This window comes from Grammomys surdaster, unplaced genomic scaffold (genome assembly GCF_004785775.1).
Source record: "Grammomys surdaster isolate TR1022 unplaced genomic scaffold, NIH_TR_1.0 129, whole genome shotgun sequence".
In the NCBI taxonomy this organism is placed as follows: Eukaryota; Metazoa; Chordata; class Mammalia; order Rodentia; family Muridae; genus Grammomys; species Grammomys surdaster.
The window spans coordinates 3,109,529-3,116,901 of NW_021604587.1; positions in this window are offsets into that span (position 1 = coordinate 3,109,529).

Consider the following 7,373-nt stretch of genomic DNA (forward strand, 5'->3'; position numbering starts at 1 on the left):
GGTAGACAGTTTCAAGTGTATTACTGCCACTGTGGTAGACAGTTTCATGTGTATTACTGCCACTGTGGTAGAAAGTTTGGTGAGGTTTGACACCATGAGTTCAGCTTCTATCCTCCATTCACTTACTTTGGCAAAATATGCCATGAAATAAATGATAAAATATATTTTTGAGGAAAGTTGAGGTTATGATGGAAAAATGGACAAAGTCAGGAGGAGTCTGAACAAACCAATAAGACAGGTAGTAGTCTACTCAAGGAGAATTTAAAATGCATGTGGTTAAAACAAAGACAAAATTGAGAGTGGGGTGGATATCAAGGAATATGAATTTGAAGGGAGGAGATGGGTATATATCTCATATTTCACTGTATGTGTGTATGAAATTCTCAAGAATAAAAAAATATAAGTAAAATGCACACAGCCCCCAGGCATATTCAAACATGATCCCAGGACTTAGATAAAGGAGAATCTTGACTTCCAGGCCAGCCTGTGCTACATAGCAAGACCTGTATCAAACAACAATAAAAACAGAGTAAATAAATGGCCAAGGTGCTCAAATCTGCTGGTCAGCATCCACAGAGCAGTCATCATTTACAGGACATGATACAGTCACATTCTTATGGGTCAAGAATCTTTCATCAGTATCAATTTTCTACATCTCACAGGTTTGTACAAACAGGTGGAAGATAATAAAAATGAAAATAAGAAGAATTTACTACTTAGGGTGTCCAGTAGTCCTTTTTGTCTTAATTGGCCATTTCAAAATATTTTGCAACTTCTTTTCTGACATGATCCAGTGCTGATTTGAATGAGCTGGTTGTTAAGTTTGGATGGTATTCATAATTTTCTTCTGGTTCTGTTTTATAACCATAAGGTTTCTAAGTATTTTAAGTATAATAAAATTTGAGTTTAGGGGTTTTTTTTGTGGGGGTGTTTTGTTTTTGTTTTTTGTTTGTTTGTTTGAGACAGGATTTCTCTGTGTAGCCCTGGCTATCCTGCAACTCACTCTGTAGACCAGGCTGGCCTCGAACTCAGAAATCTGCCTGCCTCTACCTCCCAAGTGCTGGGATTAAAGGTGTACGCCACCACTGCCCGGCTTTAGTTTAGTTTTTAAAGCAATGTGGGACTAATACAGAGGCAGCACTGACCCATGCTTAGATATGGTGGGCTACTAATTTGCAACCCATGGGATGTGAGCATAGTGGCTGGCCCATGAAATCCAGCTCTTGGAAGATTTATTTTATTTTATTTATTTATTTATTTATTTATTTATTTATTTGGTTTTTCGAGATAGGGTTTTCTCTGTATAGTCCTGGATGTCCTGGAACTCACTCTGTAGATCAGGCTAGCCTCGAACTCAGAAATCCGCCTGCCTCTGCCTCCCAAGTGCTGGGATTAAAGGCAAGCGCCACCACCGCCTGGCCAGCTCTTCGAAGATTAAGGCAGCAGGACTGTAAACTGGAGGGCACCCTGTTGTAAATAGTAAGAGTCTGTCTCAGAGAGAGAGAGACAGAGACAGAGACACAGAGAGACAGAGAGAGTCTGATTTTGAGTCACAAGCACTGCTCAGTAGCTAGCTATACAGCAATAGCTACACATAGCAGGTCACAGTAACACAGAGGAAGGCACAGAAAACACACAGACCTCCCTTCTCTCCCTACGACTCTACTTACTTTAAAGTTGTTACCAAGCTTGTTGCTCAGCACCTTTGATCTGTTAGCCTCTGAAGGGGCCCAGTCCAAGGCTAGCTAATGCCAGTTGAAAAGTCATCTACAGATTACAGGGAACATACTGTCATCTTATGCAACAGGATATTTACAATACAGAATAAGTTATCTCTACGCCTCCATCTCTGCACCCCTGGAAGGTACTCCACCATAGTGTCATCCCCTTGTGGGGTTGTTAGAGGACTCATGCTTGTAGAACAGTACCTGCCGCCTTTCCAATGCCATAGAAGTGCTTGTTAGGAAAAACCAAGGGGGAAAAAAAGGGGGTGGATGGGAAGAAAAACCAAGGAAATGAAATTGAAATACTTTGCATACTTAAGAATTGAAATGGTGAACAAAGAATGTAAGAGAGAAAAAAACCTCAACAACAGACACCTTAGCAAAGTTACTGCAGGAGCATTGACACATCTCTACTCTTCCCTCATGATCGGCCTAAAGCAGAAGGCAGCCTTTGAGCCACTCCCTTCTCTCTTACTGTATTTCACAGAAAAGTCTACTTGCTTGTCTTATGGGTTTGTAAATTACATCTGAGGTCTATTTAAATTTTAAAGCCTGTTTTATTTTTTTAAAAAGGGATTATGTACACATTAACATACTAAAGACTTGTGGAAACGTACAAACGAGAAAGTAACAATGACTCAAAATCCAGCCACCCAGAAATGAGTCAAGATACTTCTCTGCCGAATTTAGGAGAATAAAGACTTATGTAAAAGGTAACTCAGATTATTACCTTAGATTATATATGTTAATATTAGGTAAAATGTATTACTTTAACAGTCATTAAATTTAACATAAGAAAAAAAAACCAACAGAACTGAATCAAAACTGAAGGAAAGTTAAGGGTGGTAGTAAACACCTGCAGTCCCAGCACTTGGGAGGTGGCAGCAGGACAGGCCCTTCAAGGTCCCTGTGCTACATAAGAAGTTTGAGGCCATCCTGAGTTATGCAAGACTGTATCTCAAAAAACAAATTCAACAGGCGTGGTAGCCACACCTTTAATTCCAGCATTCTGGAGGTAGAGGTAGGTGGAGCTCAGTGAGTTCCAGGCCCGGTAAGGCTACTTAGTCAGACCCTGTCTCAAACAAAGAAACGAAAATAAACTTAAAATGCAGTAAAACTGAGGAGATTCCCAAACTCACAGAAATCTGAGTCCCTAAAAAATGCCGCTGAAGCCGGGCAGTGGTGGCGCATGCCTTTAATCCCAGTACTTGGGAAGCAGAAGCAGGTGGATCTTTTGAGTTCGAGGCCAGGCTGTTTTACAGAGTGAGTTCCAGGACATCCCAGGCTATAAAAGAGAAACCCTGTCTCGAAAAACCAAAAAAATAAAAAATAAAAAATAAATGCCTCTGAAGTTTAAGAAGTGTGCCATCATTTAAATGAATTTACTTAAACACATAAAGTACATTAAACTCCCTGAGTGCTCCACAGGCCTTTGCAGTTCTAGGACATGCCTTATTGATTTCCATTTCAGTGCATTAGATTTTACTCTTAGCACTCAGGAAAACAATGTCTGTCCCAGCTACACATTTTCCTTGCTGTAGCAGTGCCTCGGAGAACTTTTGATTTATCACTGTACAGTGAGTAATTCCTCTTGCTGCTTAGTTGGAAAAAGCTACAAGCTTTTTAACCACATTTAATTACAAAACATTTTCCTCCTCATTGAAACAAAACACCATGTGGTCTCTGTAAACAGTGATGACCTAGATTCCCATCCATCCTGCAATAGTCCACATTTAAAACAAGCCAATGTCTTGATGATCCATCTGGTACGGCCCAGCTTCTGTTTCTCCACGATCTGTGGAAGCACTAAGTACGTAGTAAACATATGTATCGATAAGTCTTAGGCAATAGGCTTGATACTCACATGACCTGCATGGGTAGATATCTTTGCTTAAAATCTTACATTTTATCAAATAATAACTGAAGAGGATGGAAGCATTGACCCTACCTATCAATATAACTATTATTATTATTATTTATTTTGGTTTTTTGAGACAGGGTTTCTCTGTGTAGTCCTGGCTGTCCTGGAACTCACTCTGTAGACCAGGCTAGCCTCGAACTCTCAAACTCAGAAATCCGCCTGCCTCTGCCTCCCAAGTGCTGGGATTAAAGGCGTGCGCCACCACCGCCAGGCAATATAACTATTTCTTTTCAGTTTTGTTAACTAGAATGTATAAAGGCATTTGCCACTGAAATTAAACCTGACTGCAGCTTTCAATTAAACAAGGAAGGCTGGATATATCTGTTCCCTACTATTTCATATGAAAATTAAAATAAAACAGGGCCTAAAACCACTGGGAGATGTAACTTAGTGGTAAAGAACCTGTATCTATAAAGTCCTAGGTTTAATCCCTGAAAGTAGCAAAAATAACGAAATCCTAAGTGGCTTGTCTAGGAAAGCTGATAACCTCCAAGCCCAACTGCCCAAGTTTGATCCCTGGGACCAAACACAGTAGAGAGAACCAATTCCTACAGTTTCCCTCTGAAATCACTTTTTTGTTTGAGATAGGGTCTCTCTATTATGTGGTTCTGGTTGTCTTGGAACTTCCTACCAAGCTGGCTTCTCCCTCACAGAGATCCACTAGCCCCTGCCTGCTGCTGAGTACTGGGATCAAAATCATTTCTCTCTCTCCTCTCCTCTCTTTCTCTCTCTCTCTCTCTCTCCAACAAAATTTTGGATTCCAGAAAACTTATCAGACAGAAGAAAGCAATGGTTTAGAGCAGAAGAAAAAGCCAACAAGAAAAAAAAAAAAGCTGTGCATTTCCTGTGCAGAATATGGGGGCCCTGGGAATAGACACAGCAGGTGTAAGTTCAGGGAGACCGTGAGAACCTTACTCCCTAGAGAGACAGAGATGATGTGCCCAAGTCATCAGGAAGAATGGAAAGACAAGAAAAGGTAAAAGGAGAGCTTGGAGTTAAAATGTCCAGCATGATTAACAGGTTGTGCTGTAAAGGTCACTTAGGTAAAGATAGTACTTTTGTACAGAAGCACTTAGACAGATAAGAATGTTAAAATAGCAGTGAACTTTTTTGGTTTCGGTTTTTGAAACAGAGTTTCTCTGTGTAGCTCTGGATGTCCAGGAACTCACTCTGTAGACAGGATGTCCTCAAACTCAGAGACCTGCCTGCCTCTGCCTCCCAAGTGCTCTGAAAAATGTGTAGCCCTGTCTGGCCTCAAACTTGTGATCTTCCTGCCTCTACTTCCTTCAGCAAATCCCACCACAACAGGCACGAACCATTCTTAAGACCTAAGCATTGATGAGCGAGTATGGCCTTTCTCTCCCCGAGTGTAAATGTACACTTTTCCAGCAATCTCACAAGCAAGATATAAATCTCATTTACATTTACGGTAAAAGATGTCATAATCCCCTTGTGCAACCTTTATGACTCACGGTTTTATCATATCAGATTGCAATCCTATCCAAGGCAATGAGAAACACCTACAATTTCATAAAAGAAAGGGGAAGGGGAAATGATGTCCCTTTAAAAATGCTTTGATGTATAACTTAAGAGGCTTTCAAAATAGTAAATGTGGTTACTCCTGTGACACTTAGAATTGACTCTCTTTGAGACCCTTGCCTACACCTATGCTTGGATGCATACTACTCTTTCTCTGAGCACCTGTCTCTTTATGAAACCCAGTGCTTAAATCTATATCAAAACCCCTCTCCTCCCCACCCATTTTTGTTTGTTTGTTTGTTTTTTGGTTTTTCAAGACAGGGTTTCTCTTATAGGCCAGGCTGTCCTGGAACTCACTCTGTAGACCAGGCTGGCCTCGAACTCAGAAATTCACCTGCCTCTGCCTCCCAAGTGCTGGGACTAAAGGCGTGCGCCACCACTGCCTGGCTCCCACCCATTTTTTTAGTTTACATTTTTGCCTGCATGTATATATGTGGCCCACATCCATGCAGTGTCCTCAGAAGCCATAAAGGTGTCAGATCCTCTGGGACTGAATTTATAAATGGCTGTGAGCCACTGTGTGGGCGCTAAGAATTGAACCTAGGTTCTCTAGAAGAGCAGCCAGAGCTTTTAACCACTGAGACATCCTGCTGCTGCCCTCCCCCCTTGAAAAACTTAATTTTTTTTCTTATGTGTATATATGTGAGCCTGCATAAGTGTATGCATCACATGCATACAGGTGCCTGAATAGGTCAGAGGAGGGCATTGCACTCCCTAGAACTGGATCGATAGGAGGTAAACCACCATATTGGAACTGGGAATAGAACCTGGGTCCTCTGTAAGAGCAAAGGACTCTTAACTGCCAAACTAGCCCCTCAGCCCTTAAATCCTGTTTGTCTGGGGGATGTTTTTATGCATTGTGTATTCATATGTTGATTTTCTATGTTGAGCCATCTGGTTGCAGTCCAAGGTTGGCTAGGTCAAGCTTAACCAGCCTCAATGTTATGTAAAAATTGTTTTTCATCACCTCGGATTGGTTAATAAAAGAGCTCATCAGCCAATTACTTGGGTAGAAGAGAAAGGGTGGGACTTCCGATCCCAGTCAGGGGGTCCCAAAGGAGACGGAAGAGTACAGAAGGATCCAGAGAAGATGAAGAGAAACCACTAGACACCAAGAGGATTTGCCATGAGATCGAAATAAGAGAACAGCCATGAGGACATACATGGTGTAGAGCAAGCCAAGGCAAGGCTCAGATGCAGGTAAAGGGCAGTAACAGCCTAGTTAGGTTAGACCAGATCAGAATCTGCCCAGCAGCTTGTTGATAAAAATACCAGGTCTCTGTGTCTTTATTCAGAAGTTAAAATGGCCTAGAGCAGGTGTAAAAACACCCTGCAGTTATTTGCGAGCAAAGAGGGTGAAGAAAATCCCCCAAAGCATTATATGAACACCTGCTATGTTAATAAACTCCAACCCTCCTTCACAGTGTCTTGTCCTCAGACTCGTTTCTATGGTGCATGAGTAGGATTTCTGAAAATAACTTCTCAGGCTGCTGCAGACGGAAGCGTGGAGCTGTGTCCTGACCCACTCCGGCCGCTGTGACACTCAGTGTGCATTCTAGGATGGACAGAGAGGCACCAGCCCTCCACTGGAAGTGAGGCATCTGAAACATGGAAACCCTCTGAATCCCCGAAAGCTGAGAGCTACCCTGATCTCACCTCCCACTCCCAGCAGGAGATAGGCAGATGTTGTTGGGCGTGGTAGTGGAATATCCTGACTCAAGAGGAAAGTCTCGCAAGTAGTCACACCCTAGAGTCCTCAATAAAATGACAAGTGCAACACCCGGAGAGGACATCATTAAAGAGGGGGTCACATCTCTACCATCCGTAATGGAACAAAATACTAATGTCCAGCTAGAGCCTAACTCATGGTACAGGCTTGACTAGTATGCATAAGCCTTGGGTTTTATCCTCAGGATCTTCCTCCCCAAAATTACACTGAAAGGAAGTCTAAATTGCAATGTAATCACTTTAAAAAAAAAAAAAACAAAACAAAACTGAAGCTAATCTTGGAGAAGGAGCTAAAGGAGGATTTGGGGGAGGAGCATTGGAAATGAGTTTGAGTGGAGAGCAGGGGACTGTCCCTGTCACTTTCTAGTAAAACCTTCTAATGTTTGAGTTAACAAATAATGCATTGTTTTTATTTTTAAATCCCTCCTTCAGAATAGAAGGTAAACTTCATGAATACAAAA